Source organism: Oryctolagus cuniculus, chromosome 1 (genome assembly GCF_051225735.1).
Source record: "Oryctolagus cuniculus isolate XC-2025 breed Fujian yellow rabbit chromosome 1, ASM5122573v1, whole genome shotgun sequence".
NCBI classification, from domain to species: Eukaryota; Metazoa; Chordata; class Mammalia; order Lagomorpha; family Leporidae; genus Oryctolagus; species Oryctolagus cuniculus.
The window spans coordinates 197,232,641-197,251,832 of record NC_142867.1 but is presented as its reverse complement, the minus strand read 5'-3'; the positions used below and the strand labels follow the sequence as shown (position 1 = coordinate 197,251,832).

The window sequence follows — 19,192 nt, the reverse complement described above, 5'->3', positions numbered from 1 at the left end:
AAATTAGTTTCTGAGGCAGTATGGGTACAAGAGGGGCATGCAATTCCTGGAGGGGTGGAGTGGACTATTTGAAGAGGCTAGTTCTATTGTATCCATGTCGTAACTGTAATTGGTGAGGTTTTAGGGCTTTGATACTCTTATTTTCTCTGATCACAGGTTGCAGGTAGGACTTCTTCCTTGATAAATGATAATAAAAACACCAAACACAGTGTGACTTGCACAGAAAGGCAGATTTTTTTGAATATGAATATAGTCAGAAGGAGAAATTTGAGACCTGGAGAAACGCTAACAGCTTGTGCAAGGTCACAGAGCTCATACATGGTCTCTGGGCTCCCTTGAAGTTAATCTTTAATTAGTAAGATACCAGCACTTTCTCCAAGTAAAAAAAAAAAAAAGCAAACAATTGGACTATAGACCCTGCTCACCAGCATCCTCAAGCACAAATCTCTCCCACCTTTCAGAGCCAGCCACTGCCATACCTGATTTTCATACATAGCCTTTCAGAATCCTGTTCATTAAGTCTCTGACTCTCAAGGGTGGTTTTTTATCTTTGAGGCTCCCACACATTTCCATAAAGCAGTATACAAAGAGGAGGAAGAAGGAACAGAACAGATACATTCAGAGCTCCCTGCAGAAAATGCAGAGATAAGATACATTTGCACAGGAATGGTCACAATGGTGAGTTCTATTTGTTAAAGGCACAACCTGAGCATTCTTTGATTGCAGACCAGTAACAAAGGCTCCCCTTGTACTGGGCAGGACTGTTGAAGGTTCCAATTGTTTGACACCCAGTAATTTAACGTAGGAGTCTATTAGTAACCAGCAAGTTAGTAATTAGCTTAGTGCCCTACACTAAGCTCAGCATAAGCTCATTTCCTATCTACTTAAACCTCTTGGGCCCAAAGGGTACAAACAGGGTGGGAAAAAAAAACATTACTAATATTTATGGTGAATTTTCTATTTGCCAAACTGATATTTTACTTAATATCACTTGGTTTTGTCCAATCCAGTTAAATGGTGTAACCACAGAGGGAAAGCTCAAATAAGGGTAAAGCCCACCAAAATCCCAAGTCCGTGTCTCATTAGCTTGGGATACTACCTTACTAGGCCGAACAGGTGAGTAAATGGTGAAACACTTTAATCTCTAGGACATTGTAATGCCATTAGAAACCATTATCTCACTTACGCTTAATTCCTGATGTAAATAACAGGTCATCTCGAAAGGTGGGTCACTACAATTTTCCGAGATAGAAAACCTGATCTGGGTCTCCTCTGCCAGGAAACTCCCTAAGCCTATCTCCTTATCTTCAAAACCGGGCCAACCCCAGCCTCAAGGGGTTGATTATATATGATACGATAAAAATGGCTGTATAACCGGCTGACAGCAGAAGGGGCTCGGGAATCCCTAACTCGACCCACATTGAACGCGACTCAAGTGGAAAGGCCCTTCCGTCTGGCGGAGGTTCTCCGTGCCGCGGATGCCGCTGCGAGCCGTTGGTGTTTTCCCGCGCATGGGGCGGGGCGGGGCGCAGCGCGAGCCCCGTAACGTGGTAGTGGAACCCTCCCACCGCCTGCCCGGACTACACCTCCCAGCAGGAGCTGCGCCCCGCCAGCAGGCAGCAGGTACCCAGTGGAGTTAGTCCCAGAAAGTAACCGTGTCCGCTTGCCTTCCGGGCCTTGCCGCCGCACTAAAGTCACCGGCGTTGCGTCTGTGCGGGGGAGAGGCTGCGGTAGTGGCTGCCTCTGTTACGCAGCATGCTGGGAGTCGTAGTTCCTCGCGCAACATTTGGGAAACCAGGCTTGCCTTGAGTGGTTGGACCGCATCACGTGACGATAGGAAGGCGGCCGCAAGGGTAGAGCTTGTGAGGTCATCACAGAGCGACAATGAGCTGCAGTTGTGGGTACTTTGGGTGTGGTGGCGAATACGCCCCTGATCACCCCTAGATGGGAAATGCCAGGATGCCATAAAGTGTCCTTTATTTGCTCCTTCCACTGTCTCCCTCCGCCTTTGCCCTGCCGACCTCGCCTGTTTGGGATGCGGCGCGCTCCCTGGGCAGGCTGGGAACCTTGCGCGAGCGACGCTTAGTAGCTCCTCCTCCTCGGGTGACGTGAAGGTCACGTGACGGGCCGGGCCGCCTCTGCCGCCGCCGCCGCTTTGTAAGAGGCACATTGGCAGGTAACGAGCGGCGGCGGCGGCGGCGAGTCCCGAGTCCAGCGGGAATAGCAGCGGTAATTGTCACCCTCTCCCCCTCCCTCCCTCCTCCAGAGCCTTGAGTGCTGCGCTGTGTGCTTTCTGGTTCTGGGTTCAGCGTTTCGAACCTCCCAACTCCTGCAGACTGCCCTATCGCCCACCCATGGGGACGGGGCCAAGCTTTCCTCGCTGGCTTCACGCTTCCTTAGTCTGTCCAGGCCTGGGCTCACTCCTTCCTGCCCCCCTCGGCTTGCCCTGTGCTCCTTCCTGCCTTCCCCGCTGTCGTCCGCCGGCCCCACCCAGCCTCAGGGGGCGCCTTCCCCTCCCCCCTCGGGTTTCTGTCCGGGAGGGTGTGGTTTTCTCTCACCTCGGTCCCAGTCTGCCCGGCCGAGCTCCCCCGCCACGCTGTCGCTCCCGTCCTGACCACCCTTCCGTCTGCCCGGCCGACGCCAGTCCTGGGACTGGTGCTCTTGGAGACCAACTTCTGCGCTCTCCAGCTCGTCCCCGGCTTATCCGAAACCGGACTTGCTTTTCCTTCTGGAGGGCTCTGGTCTCAGCTGGGACCGCGTTTTCCTCCTCACTGTTCCGTCGTCGGGTTGTGTCGCCGCTGATTTCATGTCGCTTCGAGAGCGCTTTGTGAACTGTAAAGCACTGTGCTATGTAGTCAGAATGTCATTCGTTCGTGGCTGCGTTACAGCTCAGTTTTCTTCGCTTCTGAATCACGTTGCCACTTAGCTTCCTACTTTCTCCCCCGAGTTTTCGATCTAGTTGGTTGCCCAGGCATCTCAACTGTTGCCACTCTAGTCGTATGTTCTCTCTGGAGGTTGATTCCATCGTCATTCCTGTTACTTCCTGTTTGGCATAATCCTGTAGTTTACTGCTACCTCTTTGGATATTGTTTCTACTGCATATACAAGGTATATGCTCTGGTATTCAGGCTTGCTGGCTTTCTCCAGCACCTGTGTTTCCAAATAGGCGAGAGCTTTTTAAGATCTCGGTGAGATAGCCAAAGATCATCTTTTATTTGAAGGGCATATAGTTAACTTTGGGTGAAAATGGCTCTATTTTCTTTTCCACAGTGGTTGCACTCTTTGAACCAAGGGGTAGGCACTCACTGCTGTGAATTGTGCAGTGTTTTTTAGTGTCAGTTTGTCAAGTGAAGGTGGAGGGAAGATGAACATCATAGTTAAGCTCTTTTTGTATCTTAGATGTTGGGTGGGTACATTGGTATGGTCCCCATCTAAGGAAAGAGAATAAAATCCACTCCCTGGAGGCCATGGGGTCTTGCAGTACACCTGCCAGCAGGGCCCGTAGGTCAGGTCATATTTCTCTTGCTGTGGAGGCTTTTAGGTAAAGGCGATGGCTGCCGGTGTGGTCTGGTTTTTCCTACTTGGGCTGATTCACACGTGTAATGAGAGATTTTTCCTCCCTCCTGTGCTGCTTGTTTCCCACAGCTCTGATTTCCTCAGTTTGCTTCCTCTGAGGAAGCCTGTGCCCCTCTGCCCCTCAGTAATTATGAAATGTTTCCGAGAAGGGAGGTTTTGTTGTGATTGAAATGTGGCTGGAAGTTGGGAGAGAATGAAGCCGTGGGGAAGGGTTGTGATAATTGCCTCTCTGGCTGTTTCCTGCTGCTCTGGTTTCCTCTGTCCTCTCTTAAATGTAGGCTGGACCATCGGCAGTCACAAAGAGTTATACTGAAGCAACAATAACATCTCTGCTTTCCTTTCCTGGTAATTGGTGCAGCCTGTACACTGCTCACTGGGAGTGTCTCTTGTGAACCTGGGACAAGAAGGGATTTATTTCAAAATGCACTTGTGTTTTGATGGGATCTGGTCACTGCTTCAGTCCCTTTAAGCATAAAATATATGTGGAAAGTACAAACTTGTCCTGGAGGTTTCAGGTGGTCCAAAGTGAAGCCTTTACTTTTAAAGTCTTAGCCTTGAGTGTTGATTGCAGTCTGCATGAACTCCCAGTTTGTGAAGTTCTTGTGTTCTTGGACAAATATGTTTATTTCTCCCTGTGAGGTAACCTGTATGTCAGCAAAAATCAGTTAGCTCTTAGTTAATTTGAGTAAATGGAATGTCCTGAAAAGCTGAGTGTTAGGGTACCCCCAGTGCTGACTGGTGAGGTGGTAGATCTCTGATTGATCTTAACTGCTGATTTTTTTTTTTTTTTTTTAAGATTTATTTATTTGAAAGGCAGAGTTAGAGAAATGCCTTGGTTCACTCCCCAAATGGCTGCAATGGCCAGGGCTGGATGCCTGGAATTCCATCCAGGTCTCCTATGTGAGAGGCAGGGGCCCAAGTACTTGGGCCATCCTCCACTGCTTTCTCAGGCGCACTAACGTTAAGCTGGATTGGAAGTGGAGCAGCAGGGACACGAACCAGTGCCCACGGGGGATGCCCGCATCCCAGGCAGTGCATCACAGCGCCTGCCCCAGTAACTGATTTTGTTGCCTTTTTTCCAAAAATGAGAGTAGAGATACAAAATAAAAAGGTAGGCAAAGAGAGGGAAGACTTGTAGGGAATAGCACCTTGTGAGCAGGTGGTAGATTGTAAGAATTTTGACCCAACCTTTTTATCTTTTTGAAGTCAGCCAAATATATCAAGTTGATTTTGATATTTACAGTGTCAACTGCTTATGCTAGTATTTTATAGTTTTTTAAAAAATTATTTATTTTGTAAGGGCTACAGAGAGGGAAAGACAGAGGAAGAGAGATTCCATCTGCAGGTTCACTCCTCCCCCACCCCCCACCAGACGGCTGAGCCAGGTGGAAGCCAGGAGTTTCATCTGGGTCTCCCATGTGGGTACAGGGGCTCAAACACTTGGGCCATTAGCAGAGATGGATCAGAATTGGAGCAGCTGGGACACAAACCACTGCACAAAGGGATGCTGGCGTTGCAGGCGGCAGTTTTACCAGCTATGCCACAATGCCGGCAGGGAGGGTCCTACCCCCACCGTTTGTTAACAACTGTGTTCTCCCCTCCCCTCCCTTCCCTTCCCTTCCCCTCCCCTCCCCTCCCCTCCCCTCCCCTTCCCTTCCCTCCTCTCTTCCCTCCCCTCCCCTTTTTTTATTTCCTTTTTTTAGATTTCTTAAATGTTTCTCCCAAGGATGTGCATGTCCTGATTTTTTTTTTTTGGTTTTATTTATTTGGGGCCTGCCACTGTGGCTCAGTGGGTTAAAGCCATAGCCTGTAGGACTGCTGTTCAGAGTCCCAGCTGCTCCACTTCTGATCCAGCTCCCTGCTAATGGTCTGGGAAGGCAGCGGAGGATGGCCCAAGTGCTTGAACCACTGCACCCATGTGGGAGACCTGAATGAAGCTCCTGCCTTTGGCCTGGCCCAGCCACGGTCCTTGCCGCCATTTAGGGAGTGCACTAGTGGATGGAAGATCTCTGTCTCTTGTTCTCTCTCTGTGTAACTCTGCCTCTCAAATAAATAAATCTTTAAAAAAATTATTGGCCGGTGCCGCGGCTCACTTGGCTAGTCCTCCGCCTGCAGCACTGGCACCCCAGGTTCTAGTCCCGGTCGGGGCGCCGGATTCTGTCCTGGTAGCTCCTCTTCCAGTCCAGCTCTCTGCTGTGGCCTGGGAAGGCAGTGTAGGATGGCCCAAGTGCTTGGGCCCCTGCACCGCATGGGAGACCAGGAGAAGCACCTGGCTCCTGGCTTTGGATCAGCGCAGCACACCGGCCGTAGTAGCCATTTGGGGGGTGAATCAACGGAAGGAAGACCTTTCTCTCTGTCTCTCTCTCTCACTCTCTAACTCTGCCTGTAAAAAATATTTATTTGAAGGTAGAATGACAAAGGAGGGACAGAGATCTTCCATCCACTGGTTCACTCTCCAAATGGCCACAACAGCCAATACCAGGCTAGGTTGAGCCAGGAACTCACACTCTGGCTCTCACATAGGTGGTAGGGGCCCAGATACTTGGGCCATCTGCTGTTGCTTTCCAGGCGTATTAACAGTTAGCTGGATGGGAAGTGGAGTAGCTGGATCTCAGACCATCACTCCAACATGGGATGCTGGCGTCGGAAGCAGTGATTTAACCTAAACTACTGTGCCACAATGCTGGCACCGTGTCCTGTGCTTTCTTAAGAAGGGAATAATTTTAGTTTTGAAATTTTTCGGCATAGGCTTTGAAGACAGTGTATGTGACAAATATCTGGCTGATAGAGGAGCCTGTGTACTGAAGTGAGTTTCAGTTTTCAGGTAACTCATTTTCGATCTGGCCTTAATGAGCTAAATTGAATTGGAACCCAGTTAAGTATTTGGAATTGGGGCTTGCAGGAAGGAGGAGTTTGTTTTTATTTAAGACTTGGAAATACTTTACTTTTCAAAATTGTTAGGAGTATGTTACTTATTTTTCTTCATTTGGAATTTTAAAAGTTAATAAAATATATATTTGGATCTAAAACTTAAAATTTAAAGATTATTTATAGAGAGATTTCATTTGAATTTAGATCTTTTGCTATAACTTTGTCTCTTGCTACTGGTTTAGCATTACTGACTTGTTTTTAAGTAAGATGTTACCTGGAAACTTTCTTATTTAAATTTACAACAAATATGCGTGTGTGTGTGTGTACATGCACACAATCTAGTAATGCCTAGTACTTTCACTACTTACACAAATTTTTTTTGCATGTCATCTTAATCTTATCAAATCAGTCATAGGTACACTTTTTAATTGCTTTTAATTTAATTTGTTTTTTAATGCGTTACTCTCCCCGCTGGCCCCCCCCCTTTTAAGGATTTTTTTTTTTAATTTTTTTATTTTTTATTTTTTACAGGCAGAGTGGACAGTGAGAGAGAGAGACAGAGAGAAAGGTCTTCCTTTTGCCGTTGGTTCACCCTCCAATGGCCGCCGTGGCCGGCGCGCTGTGGCCGGCGCACCGCGCTGATCCGATGGCAGGAGCCAGGAGCCAGGTGCTTTTCCTGGTCTCCCATGGGGTGCAGGGCCCAAGCACCTGGGCCATCCTCCACTGCACTCCCGGGCCACAGCAGAGGGCTGGCCTGGAAGAGGGGCAACCGGGACAGAATCCGGCGCCCCGACCAGGACTAGAACCTGGTGTGCCGGCGCCGCTAGGCGGAGGATTAGCCTAGTGAGCCGCGGCGCCGGCCCAGGATTTTTTTTTTTTTTTAATTTATTTGAAAGGCAGAGTTTTAGGAGGAGAGACAGGGAGGGGGGATCTTCCATCCCCTGGTTCATTTCCCCAGTGGCCATGACAGCTGGTGCTAGGCTAGGCTGAAGCTAGGATCCTGGAGCATCTTCTGGGTCTCCCATGTGGGTACAGGGCTCAAGCACTTGGGCCAACTTCTGCTGCCTTCCCAGGCACATGGAGCAGCCGGGTCTTGAACTGGTGCTCTTGTGCAATGCCAGCATTGGCTTGACCTGCTGTACCATAAGGCCAGCCCCGACCTCTCTGCCTTTTTAAAAATAAACTTTAAAAAGGATTATTTATTTGAAAAACGGAGTGAGGGGGCAGGGGAGATATCTTCCATCCACTGCTTGACTGCCCAAATGCACACAACAGCTTAGGGTGGGCCAGGCTAAAACCAGGAGCCAGGACTGGTCTCCCATGTGGGTGGCAGGAACTCAACCACTGTATATATAGGATCTCATTAGCAGGAAGTTGCATTGGAAGTGAGGTAGTCAGGACTTGAATCAGGCACTCCAAATGGAATGTTGATGTCCCGAACAAAAGCTTAACCCACTGCTACACAATGCCTTGCCCAGTATCAACCTTCTTTAATTTTCTGTATACATTTCATTTTCCTTCTTACTCTTTTTCCTTTGTTGTCTTTTTTTTTGGGGGTGTATGTGTGTGCATGTGCACACACCTTCTATTCCTTTTCTTCTATTCAGAAACACTGGGGCAAGTGTTGTGGTATAGCAGGTAAAGCTGCCTGCATTGCATCTCTTGAGTTTCTGGGATTGAGTCCTGGGTACTCTGCTTCTGATGTAGCTTCCTGCTAATATGCCTGGGAAAGGCTCAGTATCTGAAGGCTAAAACTGGGGCCGGCACTATGGTGTAGTGGGTTAAGCACAGCGCTCGGCTTCTCATCTGGGTGCTGGTTTAAGTCCTGGCTGCTCCACTTCTGTTCTAGCTCCCTGCTAATGTCTCTGGGAAAGCAGCAGAATATGGCCCAGGTTCTTGAGCCCCCTGCATCCATGTGGGAGACCTGGGGGAAGCTTCAGGCTGGCCCAGTCTCGATCATTGAGGCCATTTGAGGAGTGAACCAGCGGATGGAAGATCTGTCTCTCCTCTCTGTAACTACCGTGAAATAAATAATTTTTTAAAAGATTTTATTTATTTCTTTGAGAGGCAGAATTACAGACAAAGGAGGGTGGGGGAGACAGAGAAAAGTCTTCCATCAGCTGGTTCACTCCCCAAATGGCCACAACGGCCAGAGCTGAGCCATCTGAAGCCAGGAGCTTTGCTAGGTCTCCCACGCAGGTAGCACTTGGGCCATCTTCCACTGCTTTCCCAGGCCGTAGCAGAGAGCTGGATCAGAAGAGGAGCATCCAGAAGCCCTGGTGGCCATGTGGCATGCCAGTGCTACAGGTGGAAGCTTAGCCTACTAAGCCACAGCACTGGGCCCTAAATAAGCCTTTTTTTTTTTTTTTAAGATTTATTTATTCAGTTGAAAGTCAGAGTTACACAGAGAAGGAGATGCAGAGAGAGAGGTCTTCCATCTGCTGGCTCACTCCCCATCTGGCCACCACAGCCGGAGTTGTGCCAATCCAAAGTTAGGAGCCTCCTTTGGGTCTCCCACCTAGGCGCGGGGTCCCAAGGACTTGGGCCATCTTGTATTGCTTTCCCAGGCCGTAGTAGAGAGCTGAATCGGAAGTGGAGCAGCCGGGTCTCGAACTGGCACCTATATGGGATGCTGGCACTGCCGGCAGTGGCTTAACCCGCTAAGCCACAGCGCTGGACCCAATAAATCTTAAAAAATGCAGAACTACAGAGAAGGAAGCTGGGAGGGGGAGGGAGCCGAAGATAGATACATAGATTCATCTCCTATCTCTTGGTGTACTCTGCAAATGGCCATAGTAGTCAGGAATTCCATCTGGGTCTCCTACATGGGTGATAGGGGCTCAAGTATTTATTTCTCCCTCTACTGCCTTCCCATGCGCATTAGCAGGGAACTGAGTCAGAAGTGGTATAGCTGGGATTGAATTGGCATTCTGATAAGAGCTGCTTGTTTTGCAAGCAGTGACTGAACACTGCACAACACTGGTCCCAATAAATAAATCTTAAAAAAAAAAATGAAGAAATAGAATGTTACTGCTACCTGTAAGTCGTCTGTGTATGCCATCTTGTAAGGTATTCTTTCCTAGAAGTATCCATTGCCCTGTGTTTTGGGCTTGCTATTACTTTTTTTTTTTTAATATTTATATATTTATTTGAGAGAGGCAGAGAGAGAGAGAGAGAGAACGCGAGTTTCCATCCACTGATTCACTCCCCAGATGGCTGCAGCGGCCACAGCTGCGCCGATCCGAAGCCAGGAGCCAGGAGCTTCCTCTGGGTCTCCCATGTGGGTTCAGGGGCCCAAGGACTTGGGCCATCTTCTACTGCTTTTGCTAGGCAAAGAGCTGGATTGGAAGTGGAGCAGTCAGGACTTGAACCTGGCACCCATATGGGATGCTGGCACTGCAGGTGGTGGCTTTACCCTCTGCACCACAGCGCCAGCCCCCTGCTATCACCTTTTAAGAATGATATATAGCCCAGTGTATATCCATAAGTAGTATATGGTTTTATAGGGTCCAATTTCATTTTTTTTTTTTGCTTGATGGGCGGATTGATAGGGAGAGACAGAGATCTTCCATCCACTAGTTTACTTCCCAGTTAGCTGGAATGGCTCAACCTGAGCCAGGCCAAAACCAGGAGTCAGGAACTCCATCTGAGTCTCCCACATGGATAGTAGTGGTGCAAGTGTTAGGGTTGTGATTTGTTGCCTTCCCAAGCATACTTGTAGGGAACTGGATTGGAAGTGGACAGCCAGCCAAGACTTGAACAGGGGCTGTGTTATAGGATGCCAGCGTCTCAAGCAGCAGCTTCGTCTGCTCCACTGCCGTGCTTCCCACTCCTCTGGTGCAGTCTTGCGTAATTGTGTGAGTCTTCTGATGCTTTTCTGTTCTGCATGTTTGAGATTCTTCCATGTTGAATAGTCACTGTAAATAGTATATTGTATTCCATTGAAAGGATATGCTACACCTGGTTTGTCTTTTCTATTGTTGAGGAATATTTGTCTTATTCCCAGTTTTTCCAGTTAGAAATTGTACTTGTCTCCTTGTGAATGCTTCCTCCTCCTTACCAGAGTCCAATTTCTATTTTTTTAAAAATTTATTTTATTTATTTGAAAGGCAGAGTTAGATAGGGAAAGTGCGAGATCTTCCATGTACTAATTCACTCCCCAAATGCCTGCAGTGGCCAGGCTGGGCCAGGCTGAAGCCAAGAGCCAGGAGCTTCATCCAGATCTCCCATGTGGTTGCAGAGGCCCAGGGACTTAAGCCATCTTCTGCTGTTTTTGCAGGCACATTAGCAGGGAGCTGGATCAGAAGAGGAGCAGCTGGGACCACAAACTGGTGCCCAAAATGGGATGTTGGTGCTGCAGGCGGAGGCTTAAGTTACTGTGCCACAGTGCAGGCCCCTGCGTGTTTGTCTTTTTGTATTGTGATTGTTTCTTTTGTTTGCTTCGCTCCACCTTTTTAAGATTTTTCAAGTCTAAAAAGTGACGGGAGAGTAAAGAAAACATGTAAAATGCCTTTTATCCATATTTGCTACTTAACACTTTGTCACATTGGGTGTCCTTGATATATACTATACCATATTTTGAGGTTAAATGATTTGGATGTAAAATACAAACATCTTTATTTATGGCTAAATATTTCCCTAGCAAGTATCTTGATGGGATAGAGAGCTTCTGTTGCCATAAAAATCACAATAACATCATATCTGGAGTACTTTAATAATATAGTATATATGGTATCAGTGATAAGATAGAAATGATCATTCAGGCCGGCGCCGCGGCTCACTAGGCTAATCCTCCGCCTAGCGGCGCCGGCACACCAGGTTCTAGTCCCGGTCGGGGCGCCGGATTCTGTCCCGGTTGCCCCTCTTCCAGGCCAGCCCTCTGCTGTGGCCCGGGAGTGCAGTGGAGGATGGCCCAGGTGCTTGGGCCCTGCACCCCATGGGAGACCAGGATAAGCACCTGGCTCCTGGCTCCTGCCATTGGATCAGCGCGGTGCGCCGGCCGCAGCGCGCCGGCCGCGGCGACCATTGGAGGGTGAACCAACGGCAAAGGAAGACCTTTCTCTGTCTCTCTCTCTCACTGTCCACTCTGCCTGTCAAAAAAAAAAAAAAAAGATCATTCAGATACTTCCTTTTTGTTTACAGATTTTTTTAAAAAAAGGTTTCTTGTTTTATTTGAAAGGCAGGGTTACAGAGAGGCAGAGGGAGGGAGGGAGGAAGGGAAGTCGGTCGGTCTTCAATTTGGGTTCACAACCCAAATGACCGCAATAGCTGGGGTTGGGACTATCTGAAGCAAGGAGCCAGGAAGCTTCTTCCAGGTCTTCCACATGGGTGCAAGGGTCCAAGGACTTAGGCCATCCTTCACTACTTTCCCAGGCCACGGTTGGATTGGAAGTGGAGTAGCCAGGACTCAAACTGGCTACATATGGGATGCCAGCACTGCAGGAGGCAGCTTTACCTACTATACCACAGTGCTGGCCCCTTGTCTACAGATTTCAAAACCTTGTTTTTCATCTAATTAGGATTTTAAAGATTTACATATTGTCACTGAAGTATACTGCTGAATAATAGTTCATATGTAGAATAATAGATTTATTTATTTGAAAGGCATAGTGACAGGGAAAGAGATCTTATATCTGCTGTTTACTCCTCAATTGGCTACAGCAGCCAGGGCTGGACCAGAACAAAGCCAGTAACCAGGAACTCCATCCATGCCTCGTACATGGGGGACAGAGACCCAGGCACTTGTGCCATCATCTGCTGTAGTCTCAGAAACATCAGTAGGGAGTTGGGTATGAAGTATAGCAACCAAGACTTGAACCAGCTTTCCTTATGGGATGCTAGGGTCATAATCTGTGGCGTAACCTGCTGCTCCATGGTGCTGGCCCAGGTGGTTCATTTCTTAAGTGATTATTTTCTCAGCTATTTATCAAACATAATTTTTGGTCAGGTCATTGGATGAGCAAGATATAACTACTGCTGTGACTTAGATAACTGTCACCAGTGCTAAATAAACTGCTAATTATAGGATGAGTGGAACACTTAGGCTTTTGGAAAGACAGTATCTTGTGTATCCTGTTAATGTTATGCAGACCCAGGTTTTTAAAAGAGGTTATTTTAGTTTAAAGATATTCATTTGTTTGAAAATCAGAATTACACAGAGAGAGAAAGACAAAGTGAGATTTTTTTAAATTTTATTTTTATTATTATTTTTTAATTTTTAATTTTTTGACAGGCAGAGTGGACAGTGAGAGAGAGAGACAGAGAGAAAGGTCTTCCTTTGCCGTTGGTTCACCCTCCAATGGCCGCCGCAGCCAGCGCGCTGCGGCCGGCGCACCGGGCTGATCCGATGGCAGGAGCCAGGTACTTCTCCTGGTCTCCCATGGGGTGCAGGGCCCAAGCACTTGGGCCATCTTCTACTGCTTTCCCAGGCCACAGCAGAGAGCCAGATCGGAAGAGGAGAAGCCGGGACTAGAACCGGCACCCTCATGGGATGCCGGCGCTTCAGGCCAGGGCATTAACCTGCTGAGCCACAGCGCTGGCTTCTCCCTGGATAATTTTTTAAAATTTGCTTTTTGTTACAGTTATTTTACTTTTTTAGCACTTATCTTAACAAATGACAGTAGAATCATACAATATTTATGATATACAACTTTTTTTTTAAGATTATTTATTTGAAAAGCGAAGATGCCTGTGAGAGAAACATACAGAAAAAGAGATCTTCATCTGCTGGTTCATTTCCCAAATGGCTGCCACTGCTGAGGTGGGCCATTCTGGAGTCAGGAGTCTGTACCTTCTTCTGGGTCTTCCACATGGGTGGCAGGGACCCAGGTATTTGGGTCAAAGTCTGTTGCTTTCCCAAGTGCGTTAACAGAGAGCTAGATTGGAAGTGGAGCGACAGACTGGCTGTTGTGGCCATTTAGGGAGTGAACCAGCTGATGGAAGATCTGTCTCTCTCTCTCTCTCTCTCTGTAGTTCTGCCTTTCAGAAAAATAAATGGATCTTTTTAAAAAAAAACTTTATTCTAAAACTGCCAGCGAGACTGACAGGCACAGACGCACAGAGATCTTCTATCCACTGAGTGTGCAGTTACTCACAATGTGCAGCTATTATCTTGGAGCTCAGTCTGTATCTCACACGTGGGTGGCAGGAACCCAACTACTTGAGCCATCATCTGCTCTACTTCCCAGGGTATACATTAGCAGGAAGTTGGAGTTGGAAGTGGAGCCAGGTCTTGAATTCATGCACTCAGATATTGCATGTGAGTGTCTCATCCAGTATTGAGCCAAATGCTTACCACGTATGTTATCTTGCTTGCTGCTCCCCTCAGGGAGAAAGAGTGAAATATTTGGTCAGGGATACCTAATCCAGTAATTTGTGGAAACTAGGTCTATCTAACTTAATAAACCTGTCCTCTTAACCACAATGCTGTACTTCTCTTCTATCTGACATTCTGAAATCTGGGAATATAGCCAGGTTCTAGCTGATAGTCAAACAATGTAAGCAACAGAATGAAAAACCAACACCTTTGTGATACATAGACTTGGGTTTTGTACTGTATGGATACACAGTTGGAGGCCCTGAAATCCTGTGCTGAATTCCACTAGACTGGTTTCATCTTATCTTATCTTTTGTCTTGGTGTTTAGTCAGAGACTTAGGTGAGTTCTATGGCTTTAAAATAACTGCCTCTAAGTTCTTCTCATTTTGAGTCAGCTGTTCTAATCAGCATGGTGAGTTGGTCACAAAGCTCTTTTCCAATTTAGCAGCATCCTGGGAGGAGGTCAGGCATGTGGCACCGAAAAGTGGCAGTTGATAGCTTATGGTGAGAAAAGAGACACAGCTGTACAGTTACCCTTAAGAACAGAAGCTGCTGTGTAGTAGGGCTGTTTAGTATATTGTTAACTGACACTAACATGTCCCACAGTTGTCTGACATCGAGTAGAAAGTAATTGCTGTTCACATTGAAGAACAGGAGGTGAGGAAATGGGGATGTTCGTTATACTACTTAGAAAATGCAACTGGAAGTTAAAGGCAAGAAAGCAGGTGGAAATTTGGAGAATGGCAAGGCTGGTTTGACCAATGAGTAAAGAACAGAAAGGAATAAAGAATTTGTACTTTATTGAGTTTATTTTTGAACAGAAGTGAAGTTTTAGCAGTGTCCTGGAAACGAAATAGTCCATTTAAATCACTTTTTAAACATTTATACCTTTTAAGAATTATTTTTCTTTCTTTTTTTTTTTTTTAAGATTTATTTATTTGAAAGTCAGAGTTAACAGAGAGGCGGAGGTAGAGAGAGGTCCACTGACTCACTCCCCAGATGGCTGTAACGACTGAAGCTGTGCTGATCTGAAGCCAGGAGCTTCTTTTGGGTCTCCCATGTCGGTGCAGGGGCCCAAGGACTTGGGCCGTCTTCTATGGCTTTCTTAGGCCATAGCAGAGAGCTTGATTGGAAGTGGAGTAGCCGGGACTTGAACTGGCGCCCATATGGGATGCTGGCTCTGCAGGCGGCAGCTCTACCTGCCACACCACAGCACTGACCCCTATTTTTATTTTTTTAAAGATTTATTTATTTGAAAGGCAGCATTACACAGGAGGAGAGGGAGAGACAGGTCTTCCATCTGCTGGTTCACTCACCAAATGGACACTGGCCGGGGCTGGGCTGGGCTAGGCTGCAGCCAAGAGCTTCATCTGCGTCTCCATGCAGATCTAGGCACCCAAGCACTTGGGCCATTTTCTGCTGCTTTGTCCGGCACATTATTGGGGAGCTTGGTTGGAAGTGGAGCAACCAGGAATCCACCTGGTGCCATTGTGAGACACAAGTGTTGAAGGAGATGGCTTAACGTGCTAGGCCACAATGCCAGCCTCTATTTTTATTTTTAAATTTTTATTTGTTTTCATTTTATTTGAAAGGCAGAAAGAGAATGTGAGTAAGCAAGCTTCCATCCACTGGTTTACTCCTCAAATGCCCACAACGACCAGAGATAGGCTAGGCCAAAGCCAGGAGTCCAGGACTCAGCTTGTCTCCCACATAGGTGGCAGGGACCCAAGTACCCGAGCCATTTGATTTCCTGCTGTGTTTTGTACCAGCAGGAAGCTAGAGTGGAATCTGGGGAGCTCAGACTCCAACCAGGTACTCCAGTTTGGAATGTGGGTTTCCCAAGCACCATCTTAACTGTTGTAGCAAATGTCCACTCCTTATTTATTTATTTATTTTTCTATCTATTTTTAAGATTTATTTTATTTATTTGAAAGGCAGAGTCACATACAGAGAGAGAGAGACAGAAAGAGATCTCCCATCTGCTTGTTCATTCTCCAAAAGCCTGGGGCTGGCCTGGGTTAAAGCCAGGACCCTGTAACTCCATCTGGGTCTTCCTGTGGGTGGCTGGGCCCAGGCACATGGGCCATTCTCTGAGGCTTTTCCAGTCACATTAGTGGGGAACTGGATTGGAAGCAGAGCAGCTGGGGCTTGAACCACAGCTCTGATGTGAGAGTCCTGTGTTGCAGAGGGTTAAACTGCAGTACCACAATGCTGGCCCCTGCTTGAAGAATTTTGTAAAATTCTGGATCTTTTTTCTTTTTAAAATACTTATTTATTTGAAGAGTGGAGTTACAGAGAGGGAGAGGCAAAGGCAGAGGGAAGTCTTTCTATCTAATGTTCACTGCCCAGATGACTCCAATGGGCAGGGATGGGGCAGACCGAAGCCAGGAGCTCCATCTGTGTCTTGCATGTGGGTGCAGGAACACAAGCACTTGGGCCATCTGCTGCTTTCCCAAGCACATTAGCCAGGAGCTGGATGGGAAGGGGAGCATGTGGGACTAGAACTGGTGCCCATATGGGATGCTGGCACGTGGTGGCTTTATCTGGTATGCCAAAATGCCAGCCCCAGTTTGGTGTTTTTTTGTTTGTTTGTTTTTGTTTTAAAGATTTATTCATTTATTCGGAAGGCAGAGTTACAGAGAGGTAGAGGCAGAGAGAGAAGTTTTCCATCCACTGGTTCACTCCCAAAATGGCTGCAACTGCCAGAGCTGGGCTGATCCAAAGCCAAGAGTCAGGAGCTTCCTCTGGGTCTCCCATGTGAGTACAGGGGATCAAGGATTTGGGCCATGTTCTACTGGTTTCCAAGGCCATAGCAGAGAGCTGGATCAGAAGTGGAGAAGCCAGGACTTGAACTGGCGATCATATGGGAGCTGGTGCTGTAAGTGGGGCTTTACTATAGCACTGACCCCCTAGTCTGGTTTTTAAAAACAGACCCTTTATCTTCTTCTGTGGAGTAGTAACCCCCAGATGAAGATATCATCTTGGTATTATTTGAGCAGTGCTTCTTTGAATGCAAAATAATATACGGTATTATTTTTGGAGGAAGAGGGCTGTTAGAAGTAGGGGTCGTGAGATGGCGCCGCGGCTCAACAGGCTAATCCTCCTCCTAGCTGCGCCGGCACACCGGGTTCTAGTCCCAGTCGGGGCGCCAGATTCTGTCCCGGTTGCCCCTCTTCCAGGCCAGCTCTCTGCTATGGCCCGGGAGTACAGTGGAGGATGGCTCAAGTCCTTGGGCCCTGCACCCCATGGGAGACCAGGAGGAGCACCTGGCCTTTGGATCAGCGCGGTGCGCCGGCCGCAGTGCGCTGGCCGCGGCGGCCGTTGGAGGGTGAACCAACAGCAAAGGAAGACCTTTCTCTCTGTGTCTCTCTCTCTCTCTCTCTCACTGTCCACTGTGTCAAAAAAAAAAAAAAAAAAAAAAAGTAGGGGTCGTGAAGAATGAGGGACTTTTCAAGGGATTGGAGGGCAAAGAATACTAGGTAGCTGCTGGTTAAAAGGGCTTAAAACTGAGAAAGCCCTGGAGTTGTGGTGTAGTGGGTAAAACCACTGCCTGCAGTGCCAGCATCCCTTATGGGTGCTGGTTTGTGTCCTGGCTGGTCCACTTCTGGTCCTTCTGTTAATGGTTTGGGAAAAGCAGCAGGAGATGGCCCAAGTGTTTGGGCCTGTGCCACTCATGTAGTGGAGGATGAAGTTCCTGGTTTCGGCATGGCCCAGCTCTGGCCATTGTGGCCATCTGAGGAAGTGAACCAGCAGATGAAAGATGTCTCTGTTTCCCTCTCTATCTGTAACTGACTTTTGAAATACATAAAATCTTAAAAAAACAAAACCAAAAACAGCAGGATGGGAATGGGATTGGTGTATAGAACCAGTCAAAGGCAATTAAACATTTCTCCCTCCCTGATCTTAGGTCACCCAGAAGAGAAAAATACAGAATGATTTATTTATTTTATTTTATTTTATTTTTTTTGACAGGCAGAGTGGACAGTGAGAGAGAGAGACAGAAAGGTCTTCCTTTGCCGTTGGTTCACCCTCCAATGGCCGCCGCGGCCAGCGCGCTGCGGCCGGCGCACCGCGCTGATCCGATGGCAGGAGCCAGGAGCCAGGTGCTTTTCCTGGTCTCCCATGGGGTGCAGGGCCCAAGCACCTGGGCCATCCTCCACTGCACTCCCGGGCCACAGCAGAGAGCTGGCCTGGAAGAGGGGCAACTGGGACAGAATCCGGCGCCCCGACCGGGACTAGAACCCGGTGTGCCGGCGCCGCTAGGCGGAGGATTAGCCTAGTGAGCCGCAGCGCCGGCCTCAGAATGATTTTTTAATGTTCTGAATTGTTGAAGCATTCATTAATACTCGTCTTTTTATTGGGCAGCTTATGTGTGTGGGACAGTAGAAAATAATGTGGTTTACTTGTCATCCAAGCGTGGGTGTAAGGGAGTTCAGCCTTGTCCAGCAACTGCTAGAGGCTGACCCTGCCCTCTGCAGCTGTGGAGAATAAAAGTATGAGCTTGGTCAGCTCTTGGCATGCGGGGCCTTAGCAGTTGAGCTGCATGGTATTGGGTCTCATGGTTGAGTATCTTGGCATCCTAGCTGGCTTTTACTTTCCTCAATTGGGACTTCCTCTTCCTGTTGGCTCTGGGCCTCCCAAATCAATTGAGATTCTTAATCTAAACCAGTTTTACCTTCTGCAGAAATGAATTTCCTTTTGAAATATTTAATTTGAAAGGAAGAGAAAGACATCTGTTTACTGGTTTATTCCCCAAATATTCACAACAGCCAGGAACTTGGAACTCCATCCAAGACTCCTGTGTGGGTGGCAGGGACCCAAGTACTTGATGCATCACTTGCTGCCTCCCAGGGTGTGCCTTAACAGGAAACTGAATTGGAAGCAGAGTAGCTGATACTCAGACCAGGCACTTTGATTTAGTGTGTGGGCATCCTAAGTGATGACTTAATCACCGCACTAAGTGCCTGCTTTCTATGCAGAAACAGATTGAAAATGGGCATTTTCTTAGGCAGCCGTTATTTTTAAGATTTATCTATTTTATTTGAAAGAGTAAGAGAGAGAGATCTCCCATCTGCTAGTTTGCTCCCCAAATGGCCATAACAGGGATTGGGCCAGGCTGAAGGATCCTGGAATTTCAGCTGGGTCTCCCATGAGGGTGGGAAGGGTCCAAGCACTTGGACCATCTTAAGGTTGCTTTCCCAGGCATGTTAGCAGGGGATCTGAAGTTGAGCATCTAGGGCTTGTGCTGGTGCTCTGATAGGGGATGCCTTCTATGGGATGTTGGCCTTGCAGGTGGTGAGTTAACCTGCTGTACCACAACCCCGGCCCCCCTTTTCTTTTGACGTCAGCTATATAGGTGATGGCACCTGCAGTTAGTGGTACCTTAAGGAAGAAGATGCTCAGTTGGGGAATATTGCATTGTCCATAGA

At 47.7% G+C, this 19,192-nt stretch overlaps 1 protein-coding gene across 22 annotated transcripts in view; it reads left to right on the top strand.

Annotated features, from left to right (window-relative positions):
* Positions 1-1,883: 1,883 nt before the first annotated feature.
* The window catches only part of UBAP2 (ubiquitin associated protein 2), a 112,891-nt gene continuing 95,582 nt past the window's right edge, over positions 1,884-19,192 (top strand). For 13 of the 22 annotated variants that reach the window (XM_089299843.1, XM_089299839.1, XM_070053388.2 and 10 more), the window contains exon 1: positions 1,884-2,229. The gene's annotated coding sequence lies outside the window, so the exon portion shown is untranslated. The remainder of the gene's footprint in view (positions 2,230-19,192) is intronic. The other 9 variants (XM_089299853.1, XM_070053384.2, XM_070053382.2 and 6 more) reach the window with 3 other exon arrangements.